This window comes from Bombina bombina, chromosome 5 (assembly GCF_027579735.1).
Source record: "Bombina bombina isolate aBomBom1 chromosome 5, aBomBom1.pri, whole genome shotgun sequence".
NCBI lineage: Eukaryota > Metazoa > Chordata > Amphibia > Anura > Bombinatoridae > Bombina > Bombina bombina.
Window position 1 is genome coordinate 428,634,833 of NC_069503.1, and position 20,634 is coordinate 428,655,466.

Below are 20,634 nucleotides of genomic sequence, written 5' to 3' on the forward strand. Positions count from 1 at the left end.
AAGTCTTGATCCAAGCGGGCGCTGAAGAGGCCCATCATCGGGCTGAAGTCTTCTATCAAGCGGCATCTTCAATCTTCATCCATCTGGAGCGGAGCCATCTTCTTCCAGCCGACGCGGATCCATCCTCTTCTACCAATGCCTACTCGCCGAATGACGGTTCCTTTAAATGACGTCATCCAAGATGGCGTCCCTCGAATTCCGATTGGCTGATAGGATTCTATCAGCCAATCGGAATTAAGGTAGGAAAAATCTGATTGGCTGATTGAATCAGCCAATCAGATTCAAGTTCAATCCGATTGGCTGATCCAATCAGCCAATCAGATTGAGCTTGCATTCTATTGGCTGATCGGAACAGAAAAATCGGAACTTTGAACCTCCCTTTTTCAGCATACAAATGAGAGATAGTCATAACACATGAATATGGAAACCAAAAATATATAACAACAAACTAGATATGGTTAACTACACATTCCAAACCTCTTTAGATCTGCATATTTCATTTTGGGTAGCTAACTAAACATAATGTGGTTCTATATTTCTACCATATATACCTAAAATCCTAGAACATACTCACATTCCATTAATATACTTTCCTGCATTTTCCTAAACAGGTTCCATACCTCACCATCCCTCTCTCTCTTTCTTACATTCTCACCACTATAATAAAAAAAATATAGAAACTAATGGAAAACAGGAGTGGATGAGAAACAAACAGACAGAGCAACCAACAACAACCACAAACAAAACAAAGAGAAACACAAAAAGGAAACCTGATCAAAATATTCCTCCCTAAATGCCAATCCCCACCACCACCCCACCCCTGTCCCGCCCCCACAGAACGCCACCGACTAGGACTCCCTCATAGTGCCTTCAATCCATGTATGTGGAAAAATATTTAGTAACGTTAATTCCGCAAAGGTCAATGAGGAGCGAAAAGGAGAAAGAATCCTTTTTTGCAAGGGATATGGATAGGACAGAATGACTGGCGTCCATTTCCAGAAAAACTTCTTGATCCTTTTCTCAGAAGCTTCATGTAGATGAAATGATTCGAAAGCAATTTGATCTTGTAAAAAACTGAAGACCATAGCTAGTCCCGGTATCCGCCTAGCTTTCCAATTTTTAAGTATACAATATCTAACCGTAAGAATAATAGTATTTAAACTATTTATAGTATTGATATTGAAAGCCTCTTGTGGAGGACATAAAAAAATGACATCCTCCGCAGATAAAGCAACTGATATTTTATATAATTTATTGAACCAAAATATAATCTTTAACCATAGCTGTCTTACCCTGGGGCATGTCCAGAACATGTGGAGTACATCAGCTCTGTCATGTGAACATCGAGGACATACACTAATCAAGGCTGGATAAAATCTAGAGATTTTCCACGGCAAAAGGTAAAAATTATTGATCAATTTCATATGAGATTCGTTCCAGGATATCGGGACTTTACACTGACGTAAAGAGTCAAAGCTCTGAGTGATCTGATCATGGTTTACCGAAGGGATTAACGGTAGCCAGGACTTACAAATAGTATCCCTAAATAGGAGGCTCTGCTTGGTCAACATGATATCATACATCAAGGATATGGAGGAGTTTCCTGCCACAGATTTTTGTATGAGAAGCTTAATATCCGTCCAATCAGAGAATGAAGAAGATAGCCAATTTTGTGAAAAAATAAAATGACGAATTTGAAAATAAGCAAATAGATTAGATCTACCTAGATCATATTTATTAAAAGTAGTATCCGCTCTTAATAATTGATAATTTTCATCAAATAGCTGTTTTACATAGTGTATTCCTTTATCGGACAAGTCTTTAAAAACTTTTTGATAGAGACCTGGCAAAAAACTTGGATTATTTACAATAGGAAGCCATTCAGAGAGCGAATAATCAATGTCTAGCATAATGCAAAACTTTTGCCAGGCCGACACTATGTTTCTAATGGTAATGAGACAGCTAACATTCTGAGGCAATTTCTGGGCTGCGGTATGTAATATAGCCTTTAACGCAAATGGGGTGATCAGATGATTTTCTATTTCTGCTGATGAAACTAGGTTAGTACCAGCAAGCCAATCTATTGCCGTTTTAACCATTGCAGCCAAGTTGTATAATTTGAGGTTAGGAAGCGCCAAACCCGCCGAGCCACAATTTTGCATTAGTCTAGCTAGCGCAATTCGGGGCCTTTTATTATTCCAAATAAATTTAGAGACTTGAGCATTAAAAAGCTTTAAATCTTTATTCAATATGAATAAAGGCAAATTCTGAAGAGGGTATAATAGGCGCGGAAAGATTATTGACTTTATTAGATGAACTCTAGCTGTGATAGACAATGGGAAAGCGGGCCAAAGATGCAGATCCAATCCGATTTTTTTAAAAAGGGGCTCAAAGTTGGCTTTATACCAACATTTCGGATTTTTATGCAAGACTAAGCCTAGATATTTAATAACCTCAACCAGTTTGAATGGAATATTAAGGTCTACTAACTGAGGGCTATTTATACACATTAGTTCACTCTTTTCTAAGTTTATCTTATAACCCGAAAAGGAGCTGAAGACTTCTAAAACATGTAGGATTATAGGAACAGACTGCTGAATATTAGTGAGGAAGACCAACACGTCATCTGCATATAGCAGCGTTTTAAGGCGATATATACCAAAAGGGACACCTATCAATATATCTCTAAATCTGATCGCAAGAGGTTCCAACGCTATATTGAAAAGTAAGGGGGATAGAGGGCAACCTTGCCTGGTGCCTCTCTGCAATATTATTTTGGGAGATAAGGACCCATTGATAAGCAGGAAGGATATTGGGTTATGATATAATCTGAAAATAAAATTTGCAAACTCCCCTTTTAAGCCAAACTTCTCCACCGCCCTGAAAAGATATTCCCATACAATCGAATCAAAAGCTTTGACCGCGTCTAAAGAGAGTATAGCAGTCTCTTGCCATAATGGCGTCTTCTTCTCCCTGTCTATATTCCAAGCATAATCTAGAAGATTAATCAATTTGCGGATATTTTTCACAGGATTTCTGGCTACCATAAATCCTGTCTGATCTGGATGGATGATTTTATGTAAACAAGAAGATAATCTTGCAGCAATAATAGCCATTAAAATCTTATAGTCTGTGTTCAAAACCGAGATCGGCCTATAAGAGGCCAGATCTTCAGGATTTTTACCTTTCTTCAAGATGAGCGAGATATTGGCCGCCGAGAAATAGCTAGAAATCATATTATTGGAACTATAATAATAATTAAATAATTTTTCTAAAGTGGGCAGTAAAACATCACCAAGACATTTATAAAACTCTGCAGGGAACCCATCTGGTCCAGGAGCCTTATTCATCTTCAGATGATCTATGGCTTTTTTAATTTCATCGATAGATATTGGGGCATTGATCAATATTAAATCCTCACTATTTAATTGGGGTGTTTTTATCATAGACCAAAATATATCTTGATTAATATTATCTATCTCAACTCGAGAGTATAATTGTTGATAGTAAGCAAAAAATGCCTCCATGATCCCATTAGTCTACGTATATCTTCCCTTATCAGTTTGGATCACTGAAATAAGATTTTTCTTTTTTCTAACCTTAATAAGTCTAGCTAAATATTTAGCGGAGGAACCATGCATTCCCTTGAATTGGAGGTTAATTTTTGCTTCTTCTTCTAAAAGTTTTTGTTTTAAAAACAAATCTCTTTCCTTCCTATTATCTTGATATTTTTTCCAATTTCCCGAAGAGCGGCTTGAACAATATTTTTTATATGCATTCCTGACTTTATTTGTAATTTGAATTTCCCATGCTTTACTCTTTTTCTTCGCTATACTAAGATATGTTTGTATTTCTGCCCGCATTACTGCTTTAAAAGCTTCCCAAAAGATTTCAGGTTTATTAAAATAACTTATATTGTCAGAGAAATATAGCTGCCAGCGTGATTTCAAGAAATTAACAAATTTAGGATTAGTGTACAAATGTCGCGGAAAATAAAAACTAGGTGTTTGAATCCTTTTTTCCAGGCCAGCAAGAAATGCCAGAGAAATGATTGAATGATCTGAGATGATGATATCTCCAATTCCTGTCTCTAATTTCTGAATAGATAAATTCTCCGTAATTAAAAATAGGTCAATTCTCGAAAAGGGGCCATGAGCTTTAGACTCACAAGAAAATAACTGTTTATCTGGGTTTTTTAAACGCCATACATCTATTAATTTTAAGCTAGCGCAAAATTGTGATAGATATTTTGCATATTTTTCATACACTAATCTATTTTTATTAGATAGTCTATCTAACACCGGACATAAAGTGGCATTAAAATCACCCCCTAAGATTAGATTTTCAGTGATAAAAGGAAATAGTTTAATTTTAATTTTCTCCCAAAATTCTCTAGAGAACTTATTTGGGGCATATATGTTACAAAATATAAATTTAATGTTCTTTATAAACACATGAATAAGAATATATCTTGCGGCTGAATCTATTTCAACCTTATCTATCTTATATTCCAACTCTTTATGAAAAAGGATAGCGACTCCACATTTTCTAGATGGACCAGTCGTAGAGACTACTTCCCCTACCAATTTTATCTTCAATTTAGCAGCTTCATATTCATTAAGATGAATCTCCTGAAGGAGAACAACATCAGGATTATATCTTGCTAGGGTCTTAATGACCAACTTGCGTTTAATAGGGGAGGATATCCCTCCTATGTTCCAGGATAAAACCTTAATTCCTTCCACCATCCTGATTCAAACTAATTAACTGATTAAGCAATTTGTAGGGGGCAGTCCATTCGGGGCGAGCCGGGGGCACGGAACCGGGGAAGAGGAAAGCGGCGGCGACGGCAAGGAGAGAGAGGGGGGAAAAAAAAAAAGAGAGAAGGAAAAGAAAAACACAGACAACACAGCCATAAAAAAAAAATTAAAAAAAATAACAACTTCGCTACGCATGTCTAGCATTGAGAGTATAGTCTTCAACATTGCTAATAACGTTACAGACTCTAGTTGGTAACATTTCTACGATTGACTGCTCTCAATGTATTTTTTAACTTCTGTAACCTCATCGAATACATGCCTAGTACCAGAGAGATCCTCAACTATAATTCTGGCGGGATAAACCATACGAGCCTTTAACCCCTTATTTATTAATTGTGTGCAATGGGGGGACATGAGTCTTCTTTTAGATGAGGTCTCAAAAGAGAAGTCCTGGAACAATAGTATCCTACTGCCTCCAAATACTGGAGGATCAGATTTTTTAAACAGTTTCAATAAATCAACTTTATCTTGAAATTTAAGAAGTTTGAATAGACAGACCCTACTCCTTGTGACTCCATCTAAGGATGACTTCTTAGGGCCCAATCTATGTGCACACTCAATCGTGAGTGGTAGCAAGTGGGATGGCATACCAAGAGAGAGGGGTAGTGTAGTGGACGTAAATTTTATTAAATCCTCAAATTCTGACTGTCCGGGAAGCCCTATTAATCTAATATTGTTGCGCCTGGAGCGATCCTCAAGATCCTCCAGGCGTAACTGCATATTTTTAATTTTATTTATTATTTTAACTAGGTAGCTATTAAATAGTTATTAACTATTTAATAGCTATTGTACCTGGTTAAAATAAATACAAAGTTGCCTGTAAAATAAATATTAATCCTAAAATAGCCCCTAACGCTGGTTTTGACGGCTAACGCCAAACTCTAAATCTAGGCGTTGGTTTTTATTGTAATTATCCACAAATTTGGCAGACAGACAATGCGAAGAATTTGAATCTTCAGGTTTTTTGTTTTTTTATATGCTTCAGTATTTTTATTGTTAGACTACGGCTACTGCACTCTGTGTAATACATCTGGAACAAACAGGTTGTCATTTGCACTAGATTGTTTGAGCAACAGTTTAATCATATAAAATGTTAAACAGAAAGATGTTCCTGTATCGTACTGTTGGCAGCATACCAAACAGTGACTGCTGCCACATCTAGTGTTACAGTCACGTTAAAAAGCTAGTGACCTATGTTGTTCACTGGGTGCTAGTATGCTTTTTTTTTTTTATAAAGGATCCATTTTTCTTACAAAACTACTTACTTCGATAAGACAATTTTTCAGAACTTAAACATGTTTTAAAATTGGCCATAATTTCTGTATTGTTTTCTGATTTTTAAATGCAGAAGAATTATAGGTAGTGTCAAGAAGAAGTTGTGAGGAGTTACGGTATCTTTTTCTCTGTGTGTTATTTCTTTTGTTTTATTCAATGAGTATTTTCCTGCATCTATCCTTAAAAAAACGACCTCCTGTCAATAATAGTTTTTAAGTTTCGGTAGAGTGAACTTTATTACATACATCCAGAGACCTGGTGCCTCAAGTCAGTAAGCTGTCAACACAGAGGGATGAGAGACAGAGCACCTTTTCACCCCATAGCCCTGAGGTCAATTAAGGGCTTGAGCTGAATCCAATCAAAATAAATATTTTGCATTTAAAGGGATAGCAAACCCAAATATTTTCTTTCACGATTCAGATAGAGCATGCCATTTTAAGCAACTTTCTAATTTACTCCTATTGTCAATTTTTATTCATTCTCTTGGTATCTTTATTTTAGTAGGAATGTAAGCTAAGGAGCCGGCCCCTTTTAGGTTCAGTACCCTGGCTAGCGCTTGCTAATTGGTGGCTACATTTAGCCACCAATAAGCAAATGCAACCCAGGTTCTGAACCAAAATGTGCTGGCTCTTAAGCTTACATTCCTGCTTTTCAAATAAAGATAACAAGCGGTAGATTTACCATTGTGCAGATGGACATGATCTGCTGTAGCATACGCTGTCGGCATTTATCATTACACAAGCAGTTCACTGCTTGTGCAATGCCGCCCCCTGCAGATTCGCGGCCAATCGGCCACTAGCAGTGGGTGTCTATCAACCCGATCGTATGTGATCGGTCTGATTGCTGTATGCCGTCTCACAGCTGTCTTAAAGGGCCATTATGCATGAAACATTTCTAAATGTTAATTAAAACATGTACTTTTATTTAGTTTATATGTTATAACCTAATAGAAATATCTTATGCAATTCAATATAATTATTCTATTTTAACTCACCTTTTCAACCGGTGTACGACGGCATAATGCTCCATCTTCAGAAAAGGGCAGAGCAAATTCACAGTAGGTTAGAGCCTACCCAGCACCTCCCGACCAATCAGGTCAGATATTTAAATTTGTCAATGAATCTCCCATTGTTTAATCACGCACGCGGCGGTACTTCCGTGCACTGCTCGCTCGTTTCGTGCATGCGCATTTTATTAAACTTGGAGATGGTGCAGGCTATTACAGTCCATGTTTGTCCCTCTTACCGAATTACATACAGCATTATCGCTGTTCCAACATTCGCTATATTAGAGCAGACTTACTTAATGAGCTTAGTAGTTATATTATTTATGTAACATACATATATGTTAAAATATGAAAATATATCAACAAGTCCTGGTTTGATTGCATTGAAATTGAAGCTTGGCCGCTTTAGTAGTAATAAGAATAACACTTGTAATAACACTTACCGCTCACTAACGTTGTGTAATATCCAGCAAGCTGATGTGTCACTTGATTTGACAAGACCATTATGCGCCGTCAGATTGTTATACCGTAGAGCAGAGCTTTCCAAACTTTTCATGTTGGTGACACACTTTTTAGACATACATCATTTTGCGACACAGTAATTCAGTTGTCCTAGCAAAAAGGAGGTTAAACAAACGTGTTTTAAGAGATACGACACATACATAAATTATATAATAACGAAATGTATTTACAAGTAACAGTATGTATGTGCAAGAATTAAAAAAATTTTTAACACCAATAGCTACTTACTATTTTAATGGGATGTATGAGGTTGATGGGATGAACACAATTTCTGAATATTTGGTGGAATATTAGATAAAGACACTCGCATTTCATCATAAAGCATTTTTAAGCTTCCACTTCCTATCCATATATCAAGAGCAGGAGCAGCAATGCACTACTGTGAGCTAGTTGCAAAAAAAACCCCAGACTTCTGCTCAGCGTTTAAGCTGCCGCCCTCAGAGCTCAGCGAGTCCGATTGACTACTTCCCGCGCTGCAAACACACTGCTGTCCCACTCACTGACTACACATGCAGTCACAAGCCAATTAAGGAGACTACACGTGCAGTCACAAGCCGATTGAGGAGACTACACATGCAGTCACGAGCCGATTGGGAATAGTTTCAGTTCCCACTGAGCTGCGCCAATAGGTTAAGATGATCTGTGACCCCCCTAGGTATCAATCACGTGTCAACCATGTGATATGCATAGCAGGCAGGCAGAAAGTCAGAAACCCCCCCCCCAACATTTTTTTTTTAAATTTAAAAGAAAATTGTGCTGAAGCAGGGACACACCTACACACTGCTGCCGACACACTAGTGTGTCCCGACACACAGTTTGGAAAGCACTGCCGTAGAGGGTTATTTTTTTACCGTTTTACAAATTAACTGTAGGCAAATTTCTATTTTAAAAAAAGACAGGTGTTATTTATATATACAGTATATGTAAAGCTCTTTGGACCAATTCCAAAAAATGTGATGCTCCACTGTGAACAAGCTTTTATCATGCTTGTGATTTCACACTGCTGAATGCCCACATGCGCAGTGCAGCTCAAGAGGATTGTACAGAGACACAGGAGCGAGCGCCTTAGAGGAGGGGGGGAGAAGGGAGGGGGAAACGATTGTTTTCCAAACTAGCAGCTTGAGTTTGGAAAGGTATGTAAAAAAGGGCATCTTTATAATTAAAAATAATATATATTAACTCTTATAATTATTTTACTGTATTACAGTAACGCATAACATTAACTATTAAACTCTTTAGACACACAAAAATGTTGGTTTATAATGTCCCTTTAAGACCGCTGCTTCTTAACTCCTTGACCGCTTATACATAATATTTTGCAATAATACACAGACACCAAACTTGGGTTATAAAGGCCGCAGCACATATTTATTAAATAACATATGAAATATGAAAGCCATCAATATTACATAATATATAAATAGCTCTCAATATATACAACTCAAAATATCCCCAGCAGTGCTTGCCCACACATAGCCTCCAATACCAAGCTCAGCATCACACTGAACCAAACCTCCCCTGGCAAGCCAGGAGGTACACCCCCTCAACCAACATATGTTTCCCCAGCAAGCACCCCCACCCCAAAAGTGTTGCGACAAAGCCTAACCGAGGGAGGGAGCTACTTCACACACGTCTCCAGGGAGTAAGAGGGCCTATACTGTTTCCCAGCCCCACTTATAGATACCACTCCGCCCACCTAAACAAACCACAACCACTACTAGGTTACATGCCCAATGAGGGTCAAATGCCCTCCCATGTATTTTCATGTCCGGGCTTCCTTGACCCCTTATGTGCAATATTTCACAATAATACACAGACACCAAACTTGTGTTATAAAGGCCGCAGCACATATTTATTAAATAACATATCAAATATGAAAACCATCAATATTGCATAATATCTAAATAACTCTCAATATATACAACTCAAAATATCCCTTATTAATATGCTTGCCCACACATAGCCTCCAATACCAAGCTCAGCATCAAACTGAACCAAACGTCCCTTGGCAAGCCAGGAGGTACACCCCCTCAACCAACATATGTTTACCCAGCAAGCACCCCCGCCACAAGGAAAGGCATCTAGTGCCTAGCCCAGCCAACCAAATCAACAGCCTTTATAACCCCTTCCCTTAAGTTAAAGTTAAACAAATGGAGCCCCACTTCGTTAAGGTGCACCCTGTCCTTCAAGAAAAAACAGCTACCTGACTCCCCTTCAAATTCCACATGCCTAAATGACACACCTCCACATTGCCTAACAAAACTACTCACCATCCTATTCACTTTTCTCCTAGACAAATCTAATATTTTTACATCCCATACTGCCCTCCATGCCAACCAAGGTTCAATCTCAGACCAAATAATCACTAAACCTTGAAACAACTGTAAAAATCTTCCCACATACCGTTTAATGTTCTCCACCAATAACTTCTGAGGCATAAAGCCTAAGTCTTTCACCCCTGCATGAATCAGTAACATACCTGGAGGGCGGAATAAACGTGTAAATTCAACTACTTTTAGGATAACCTGGTCCTATTTCAAGCCGCAAAACCCAAACCAATGGAACTGCACTGAACTGGACTCAAAACCTAACTGCACACACCTTGTCTTTAACCAAAGCTGCTTTTCTTGCCCAATATATATATATAAGAATGGCCAATAATCCAGCAAGAAACTGGACCTGCAAAACATAAACACATTAAACAACAGATTAAACAACCAAGTTCGGACGAACATATGCCTTAAATTTTTCAGTGGCCCACCTCCCTATATTTTTGATAGCCCCCTCCCCGAAACCTAACAAACTGGCTTCCATGGCTGCCCCAATTCTGAATGAGGGAGAACAAAATTTAGACTGACTAAATCCAATAAAGGCTATGGACTTCCTAAAAACAGGCGCAAACTGAAAACGGGAAAGAAAGGAACCATCATTATGGACCAACAACGGCCCGCTCCACCGATAGCCTGTAAGTGGATCATACAACCTTTCCCATTTCGGTCCGTCTTTGACCGACTCAACCATAGACACACAGTTTCCCCATTGAACCACACGTCAGAAGCCTGGATCCCCCCAGGATACCTTTTGTTCACCCCCACTAATTCTGACACCCTGAATGCTCCAAAAAAGCTAATACAAAAGCAACCTGAAACAAGCACACCTCGTACTCAGACTCACAAATCCTTGTGTAAGATTTTAAGGTGTATAAATGTAGTATTACTGTAGTTTTAGAAAGATGGTATTATTACAGTTATAAAGAGGTTAATATGTTCTGTTTACTATTTTAAAACATCAGGCATGGAGCAATGCTGAGGTAGCCAGTTTATGTATACCAAGAGTTAAGATCATGTATGGGTAGAGAAGATTGCTGTGGATAGCAAGAGCTTACAATAGTGTAGAACACCTTATTTGGAATAGAGCCAAAAGTATATGGTCAGCATTCTTACAGGGTATAAAGGTTAGGAGAAAGGAGAATAGACAGAGTTCATCTTTGAAAGGAAAACACCAACAGCTGTAGCCGGGACTCCCACAGGAAACAAACGGGGTAATATTCATTTATGTATTATTTCTCTGTTAAATTGTTTTTATGTGTTTAACCTTGTAAACAGTAACATGTAATCTTGTTATTTATCTGTTCTTTAATAAATGTGTGATGGTTTAAATAGTTGAAGGTAGTATGGTTGTCTGTTTCTGGAGGGTTTCATTAGATATACAGTACGGTATATGAAATTCGTTTGCACAGGGCCCATTATTGTAATATCGTAGATTTACCCAATTATATATTTATACTGTGAAAAGTTGGTTTTGTGTCACGCAAGTAACTAATTATGAGGATTTTCCTAAGTTACAAGTGTGACTTAATATAGCCGTAAAGTATCAGCTGTTGTCAGGGTTGTTATAGGCAACAGTAAGATATTTATACGGCATAAAGTTATCAAGCAGAACATTCCTTATTTCAAGAAACTTATATACAAAGTATTTACCCCACTCGGTTGTTGAAGAGAGAGTTCAGGCTGAGTTCAGGTATCCGAATTACGGAGCTTACCCGGCTTCTCAGAGTGAGGGGAGACGCTGCAGCGATGAGGCGGCCGTAGCTGATGACGTAGGGGCCTTAGCTGCTGTGTCGGCTGTCAGCGGAGTTGCGGTAGCTGCTTGTTTGGATGGCAGGGAGATTAGGCGAAAATCCTTGAGGTAATGTAAGTCTCTGGAAGGTGAAGAGACTTAAGAGAAGAGGTTAGGTAATTCCTTAACTTGGTAACAGGAAGTGACTGTAACAAAGAATAACACTTCATTAATCCAGCAATGAAATGGAGACAGGATGTGTCTTTTATAGGGAGGTGATTGTTACTTAAAGGTACAGCGCAACAACCAAGGAAAGGTGGTTCTCACATAGACCCCCCACCAAGGAAACCACAGCGAGGTTTCAAGGGCGAGGCCGGTCAGGATTCCTCCGATGGAATAGCGAAACAAGCCTTGGTGCAGAAAGGTTGGAAGCAGGCTCCCAAGAGTCCTCCTCATGACCATAACCCATCCAATGGACCAGATAGTACAATTGACCACGAAGAAGACGGGAGTCGAGGATGCTGTGAACTTGAAACTCTTCCTGAGATACCATATCCGAGGCACCGGGAAGAACCTTGAGAGTAGGCACATCAGATAAGCAAGGTTTCACCAAAGAAATATGAAACGTGGGATGCACCCTCAGTGTAGGTGGGAGTTCCAAAGTCACTGTAACTGGATTTTTAATGGAAGAAATGACAAAAGGTCCGAGAAAAGTACGACCCAATTTCTTGCAAGGGTAATGTAGCTTTAAGTTCTTGGTGGATAACCAAACCCGCTGTCCTACCTTATACCGGGGACTATCTCTATGGCGTAGGTTGTAGTATTTGCTCTGTGAAGCTTGGGCTTCAAGTATATGTTCCTTAACAGACGAAAATATCTGAGAGATGTCGCTAACGGTGTCATTAACCTGAGGGCAGGGTGACTCCATCTTAGGCAGGAGATCCAGTCGAGGATGCAATCCATAATTAACGAAAAAAGGACTGAACCCAGTGGAAGAATTCACATGATTATTGTGTGCGAATTCTGCCAAGGGCAGGAAAGTTGCCCAGGTATGTTGTTCCTGAGAACAATAGCAACGTAAGTATTGTTCTACGGATTGATTCACTCTCTCCGTTTGTCCGTTCGACTGTGGGTGGAACGAAGTCGTGAGGCACTGTTCCATATGAAGGGCTTTACAAAGACTCCTCCAAAATCTCGATGTAAATTGCGTTCCACGGTCACTAACAACAGATTTAGGTATACCATGTAGTCTGACTATCTCTTTAATGAAGAGGTCAGCTGTATGTTTGGAGGTTGGTAGAGAGGTTGCGGGAATAAAATGAGCCATTTTTGAGAAAAGGTCAGTGACAACAAATATAGTATTGAACCCATTAGACCTGGGGAGGTCAACTATAAAATCCATTGAGACCTTTTCCCAAGGTTTTTGAGGTACTTGTAGTGGTTGTAGGAACCCACAGGGTCGTTGTTTAGCGTGTTTTGATGTAGCACAGATGGTACAGGTAGATAAAAAGGTCCGTACGGATTTCCTAATACCAGGCCACCAATAAGATCGGAGAAGTAATTCTGTAGTCTTAGTAGTGCCCATGTGTCCCGCAAGGGGTGAGTTATGAACCTGTCGTAGCACCAATTGACGATGGATGGGTGGCACATATAATTTTCCGTCCTTGTAATACAACCCATCTGTGTGTAGGGTGAGATCCTCCGTTGGTATTTCAGTATCAGATTGTTGTGCTTCCTGTATCTGAGAAGTTAGGAACCCAATAAAACAATCTGGAGAAATAATGGTGGATGGAGGATTTTCTGGGGTAATTCTTGTATGTTGTCTAGACAAAGTGTCAGCTTTTCCGTTTTTTTCCCCTGGCCTATAGATGATGTTATAATGAAATCTGGAGAAATAAAGGCTCCATCGAAGTTGTCTTGACGAAAGTGTCTTGTTTGTTTGTAAATACTGTAAGTTCTTATGGTCGGTGAATATCACTATAGGATGAATAGCTCCTTCCAGAAGGTGACGCCAATGGTCGAATGAGCTTTTGATAGCTAACAATTCCTTCTCTCCTACAGGATAATTTAGTTCTGCAGGCTGTAGAACCCTTGAAAAATAAGCAACGGGATGTAAAGGTTCCTTACAAGATGGTCTTTGGGATAAGATAGCCCCAATAGCATAGTCTGAAGCATCAACTTCTAACACAAATTGATGGTTCATATCAGGGAATCTTAGGATGGGTTCTGATGAAAATTTATCCTTCAAGAATTCGAATGCCTTTTGGGCATGAGGTGTCCAGAGAAAAGTGGAGTTCGTCTTGGTCAGGTCTGTAAGAGGTTTGCAAATGGCTGCAAACCCTGGAATAAACTTCCTATAGAAATTGGAAAAGCCGAGGAAGCGTTGTACGTCTTTTTTTGAAATAGGAACTGGCCAGTCAACAATGGCCTGCACTTTTCTCTTATCCATGGACATACCTTGTTCGGTAATTATATATCCCAAAAAGGTAATGTTTTTAGTCTCAAAAATGCATTTTTCAAGTTTAGCATATAATTTATGCTGCCTCAAACGGGAGAGGACTTCTTTGACGTGAATTCTGTGTTGTGCCAAATTAGCGGAGTATATAAAAATGTCATCAAGATAGACGATAACATATACATCCAATATGTCTCTAAAGATGTCATTGATGAAACATTGGAATGTTGCTGGGGCATTGCACAGCCCGAATGGCATTACAGTATACTCATAGAGGCCATATCTGGTCCTAAATGCTGTAAGCCATTCGTCCCCAGCTCTCATTCTGATCAGATTATAGGCGCCCCTAAGATCCAACTTGGTGAAAAATGAGGCTCCCCGCAATCTTTCTATCAGTTCTGGGATTAATGGAAGGGGATACCTGTTTTTCTTAGTGCGTTTATTTAGTTCCCTGTAATCTATTATTGGCCTGAGTGTACCATCCTTGTTAGTTACAAAAAACATGCCTGCACCAGCTGGAGAAGTGCTAGGTCTTATGAACCCTTTTTTAAGGTTGTCGTCTATATAAGTTTTCAAATGTTCCAACTCAGGTTTAGATAGGGGGTACAGGTGCCCAAAAGGAATTGACACACCAGGGAGCAGATCTATAGGGCAATCATAGGCCCTATGGGGCGGTAGAGAGTCTGCTTCGGTTTTATCAAAAACATCTTTGTATTCGTGGTATTGTGGTGGGATAATATCTTCAGTATTAGTTATAGATAGAAGAATTGAGTGATTATGTGAATGGTTATGTATTGGTTCTGTAGGGAATGTAATGGTGGAGTGTAACCAATCTATTTTGGGTTTATGGACACTTAACCATTTCATACCCAGTATCACATCAAACATAGGAGATGTGATTACATCAAGGGATATCTGTTCAGGTTTAGTATTAGCAGTGTGTAAGTGAAGAGGAATGGTTTGATGAGTTAAAGGACCACTAGATAACATGCTACCATCAATAACTTTTACAGAGACCGGGGTTTGCTTAGTGATTAAAGGTATTTTATTAGTTTTTACATAATTCACGTCAATGAAGTTTCCACAGGAACCTGTATCAATTAGAGCTGTCGTCTGGGTCTTGCAACATTCCCACTGTAGGAAGATAGGTATTGTTAAGTAAGATGTAGAAATCAACTTTGAAAAGAAATTTATTTGAGGGACAACTTCCTTACCTAACTTTTGTTTAGCCAACTGGGGGTAATCTTTTACTTCATGCTTTGAAGAAGCACAGTATAGACAGAGGTTTAAGTTTTTTCTTCTAGTCTTTTCTTGTAAAGACAGGGGTCCCTTAATAAACCCCATCTCCATTGGTTGCGGAAGATCTTTACCAGGGGGTGTAGATATCACAGGTACCCTTTTTACAACTCTCAGTTTCTCAGATCGTCTTTCTCTTAGACGTCTATCAATTGATATGGCAATCGTGAAAAACTCTTCTAATGTCTCTGGTATACCAATGCGAGATATTTCATCTTTCAATTCTTCACTTAAACCCAGCCTAAACTGATTTTTAAGTGAGACCTCGTTCCACATTGAATCTCTAGCATGTATCTTAAACTGGGTTATATAGGTTTCAACTGCATTTTTGTGCTGTTTCAGAGCACGTAAATTATTCTCAGCCGAGATTTGCTTATAGGGATCATCATAAAGAGTTGCCATTTCGGCAAAGAAAGTCTCTAATGACCCCAGAATTGGGTCTTGTCTTTCAAAAAAGATGTCTGCCCATGCCCTGGGCTCTCCCCTCAAATAGGAAATTACTGTTAGGACTCTTATCCTTTCAGAAGCATAAGTCTTAGGTTTTAATTCAAACAAAAGCATGCATGAATTCCTAAATTCTCTAAATTGTGAGCGATTTCCAGAAAATCTCTCAGGATTTGACACAGCAGGTTCTGGAGAGTGCTCAGTAGTAGTGGGTTTGGCTGCAAGGGTTTCTCTAAGACAGGCCTTTAAAGCTTGGTTTTCTACCTGTAGTTCCCGAAAAGAATTAGCCAAAATGTCCACCCTGTCTGACAGATTTTTTAAATGATCTGCCATAGTATCTGTATCCATTGAAGTACAAAGACTGAGCTATTTGTTTAACAAGACAAGAAATAGGAAAGGAAAAAGGAAACCACAGTCTATTAATTCAAATCTTGTTATATTTTCGGCTGGATTAATATGTAATATCGTAGATTTACCCAATTATATATTTATACTGTGAAAAGTTGGTTTTGTGTCACGCAAGTAACTAATTATGAGGATTTTCCTAAGTTACAAGTGTGACTTAATATAGCCGTAAAGTATCAGCTGTTGTCAGGGTTGTTATAGGCAACAGTAAGATATTTACACGGCATAAAGTTATCAAGCAGAACATTCCTTATTTCAAGAAACTTATATACAAAGTATTTACCCCACTCGGTTGTTGAAGAGAGAGTTCAGGCTGAGTTCAGGTATCCAAATTACGGAGCTTACCCGGCTTCTCAGAGTGAGGGGAGATGCTGCAGCGATGAGGCGGCCGTAGCTGATGACGTAGGGGCCTTAGCTGCTGTGTCGGCTGTCAGCGGAGTTGCGGTAGCTGCTTGTTTGGATGGCAGGGAGATTAGACGAAAATCCTTGAGGTAATGTAAGTCTCTGGAAGGTGAAGAGACTTAAGAGAAGAGGTTAGGTAATTCCTTAACTTGGTAACAGGAAGTGACTGTAACAAAGAATAACACTTCATTAATCCAGCAATGAAATGGAGACAGGATGTGTCTTTTATAGGGAGGTGATTGTTACTTAAAGGTACAGCGCAACAACCAAGGAAAGGTGGTTCTCACATTATTGATATATGTATATATTAATTTTGCGACGTGGACAGCTTTTAACATAAGATCCTTTGGTTAGTTAAGAGTAATATCTTACATTTTGGCGGCAGCAGGTAGGAGATTTGTTAAGATTCGTGTTCACAACAGATAGCTTTATTTTTAGGTTTTGTTAAAGAGAGATAGATTACTTGTGCTGAAGAATTAGCTAGCATTCTTTAGATGAGTAGTTGTTTTGTAACATTCACAAGGTTAAAAGGTTATTGAGCTGTATTTGGGAAAAATCGCTTCAGTTAAAAAAACAGAATGCAATTTTAAACTGTATTGAAGGAGTTTTTAATCCATGGTCTAATGTACAAGAGTATGTTAATAAATCTATTAACAATAAGTTATTTTCCAAGTCTGAGGGAAAGAAAGCATTAATGTTTAGTGCATACAAAATAGCAGGAAATTATTCTAAAGTAACTGGAGAATTGCAGGATTTACAAAGACAGTTAACTGAGGTGAAATGTCGGAATGAATCTTTAAAAAATACTTCAGCTGTTTCTTTTAGTCAAGAAACTAGAGAAGCTTTGTTGACAAATAGAGAATTGAGTGCAGAAATTGGGTCTTTACAACAAATGTTACTTGATGCTTATGGAGCAATACAAGTTTTAAAACATTCAGGGCAAGTGTGTGTACCTGAGGATCATTCTAAATGTCATGAAATTATTAATGATTTACAAATAAAACTGGGTCAAAGAAATGCATTAATCGCTGCATGCAAAATACCAGTTAATTGTGTAAAGTCAGAGTGTGTGAGTGACAAAAAGAATGTGGAGAATGTAAAGATGGCATCAATTCTAGTTAAGGAACAGTTGGATGAAGAGGGAGAGTTCATTTCACGTACTAAAATTAACCAGTCTTTGTCTAGCACAGAAATTGCTACATTAAATAAGGAATTAAGACAGTTTAAATTAAGCGATGATCCCTTAGATGTTATGATTAGGTTATCACAGTTTGAAAGAATACACAAAGAATTGCAAACGAATGATATATGTGATATAATTGTAACAAGTATGGATGATGCATTAAAAGTAAGCATGCCTTCAGAGGTTTTTCTTAGACCAAGAGTTAAACAACAGTTAGTGCATGAGTTACTAAAAACATTAGGAATTGATAAAATGGATGCTCATTCATCTTATGGAAATTGCAAGCAGAGAAAGAATGAATCAGTGCAAGGATTTGCTGATAGACTGTTTGAAATTTATAAACTAACTTTGCCTGAAAATACTGAAGTAGATCATAACAATAAAATATATAAGCATGAGATAAACTGCAGTAATCCAGAAATTAGAAAATTGGTTGGTTTGACTGTGTTTTCAAGTAACACTTTTAACAAAATAATTGAATGTCTAAAAAGAGCAGAGTTGTGTAATGAAACTAACAAGGGAATAAAACAGAGAATGTCTGCAGTTGGAAAGCCATTCCCAGATAACAGAGAATGTACTAAAATCATTTCTAACAAGAAAATATTGGTAAACTTGAAGTATTATCTTTGTAAAAAATGGAGACATATTAATGACAAATTTGTACAAAGACATAATACTGTTGCAGCAACATCTGCTGAACAATTTGAAACTAGATACAAATTGGAAAATCTAAAAAAGGAACTAGAAAGAGTTAAATTGATTCAAATTACAAATAAAATTACCAGTTCTGAAAATGGGTAAAAAGGGATAATTGCCTCCAAATCATGTCTGGAGTGAGGTTCAGACGTAATGTATATAGTTGCCCAGTTTTTAACCCCTTAATGACAACTGACGTACCAGGTACGTCATGCATTAACTTACAGTTAATGACAATAGACGTACCTGGTACGTCAGTTGTCTAAGAGAGTGCTGGAAGCGATCGCAATCGCTTCCAGCAGCTCTCAGGGTATTGCAGTGATGCCTCCATATGGAGGCATCCTGCAATACCCTTTCAGAAGACTCCGATGCAGAGAGAGCCACTCTGTGGCCCTCTCTGCACCGGTAGCGATGGTGCCGGTTCGTTGGTGGGTGGGAGCGCAACAGGGAGGCGGGTGGGCGGCCCATCGCTACCCGGCATCCGGCTCCTGTAAGTGCAATGTGCACGCCGGGTGCCGGGAGCGTGCGCGTGCGCGCGCGCGATTAGCTACCCACACTGACACCAATGAGGAGGGAAGAGGGGGGAAAAAATAAATATATAAGGATCTGGGAGGGGGAGGGGGTTGGGGTATTGTGGGGGGCTGCTACACTACAGAAAAATTTAAAATGGCAATAAAAGATAAAAAAAAACACTTTTTTGGGGGGCAAATTGGGTACTGGCAGACAGCTGCCAGTACCCAAGATGGCGGCAATTAGGTAGGGGAGAGGGTTAGAGAGCTGGGGGGGGGGATCATGGAGGTTGGGGCTAAGGCAGGAGTCCATCACAGCTAAAACATTTTATTTTTTTTTATTAAAAAAAAGAAAAACTCCTTTTATTTAGTACTGGCAGACTTTCTGCCAGTACTTAAGATGGCGGGGACAATTGTGGGGTGGGGGAGGGAAGAGAACTGTTTGGGAGGGAAAGCTAAAATTAACCCTGCAAGCTCCCTACAAGCTACCTAATTTAACCCCTTAACTGCTGGGCATAATTTACGTGTGGTGCGCAGCAGCATTTAGCGGCCTTCTACTTACCAAAAAGCAACCCCAAAGCCATATAAGTCTGCTATTTCTGAACAAAGGGGATCCCAAAGAAGCATTTACAACCATTTGTGCCTTAATTGCAGAAGCTGTTTGTAAATAATTTCAGTGGGAAACCTAAAGTTTGTGACAAAATTTGTGAAAAAGTGAACTTTTTTTTTTATTTGATGACATTTGGCGGTGAAATGGTGGCATGAAATATACCAAAATGGGCCTAGATCAATACTTTGGGTTGTCTTCTAAAAAAAAATATATACATGTCAAGGGATATTCAGGTATTCCTGACAGATATCAGGGTTCCAATGTAACTAGCGCTAATTTTGAAAAAAAGTTGTTTGGAAATAGCAAAGTGCTACTTGTATTTATGGCCCTATAACTTGCAAAAAAAGTAAAGAACATGTAAACATTGGGTATTTCTAAACTCAGGACAAAATTTAGAAACTATTTAGCATAGGTGTTTTTTGGTGATTGTAGATGTGTAACAGATTTTGGGGGTCAAAGTTAGAAAAAGTGTGTTTTTTTCAATTTTTTCCTCATATTTTATATTTTTTTTATAGGAAATTATAAGATATGATGAAAATAATGGTATCCTTAGAAAGTCCATTTAATGGCGAGAAAAACGGTATATAATATGTGTGGGTACAGTAAATGAGTAAGAGGGAAATTACAGCTAAACACAAACACTGCAGAAATGTAAAAATAGCCATTGTCATTAAGGGTAAGAAAATTGAAAAATGGTCCGGTCATTAAGGGGTTAAAGGAGTTGTGAATGGGGGCTCATGATGGAATATATTTTTAATAAATACTGGTGTGCCTATATTCATTATTTATACCTCACAAAACCTCAATCTAATCCATTGTTCGTAGGGGGAAAAACAAATTGTGTTGCAAGTTTTTCAATGTTCATATAAAGATGTTATAAAGCTAAAAATGATATGAATTTAATTGATAATGGTATTTTGAATTAGAAGAATATTTAGTGAATTTGTCTGAT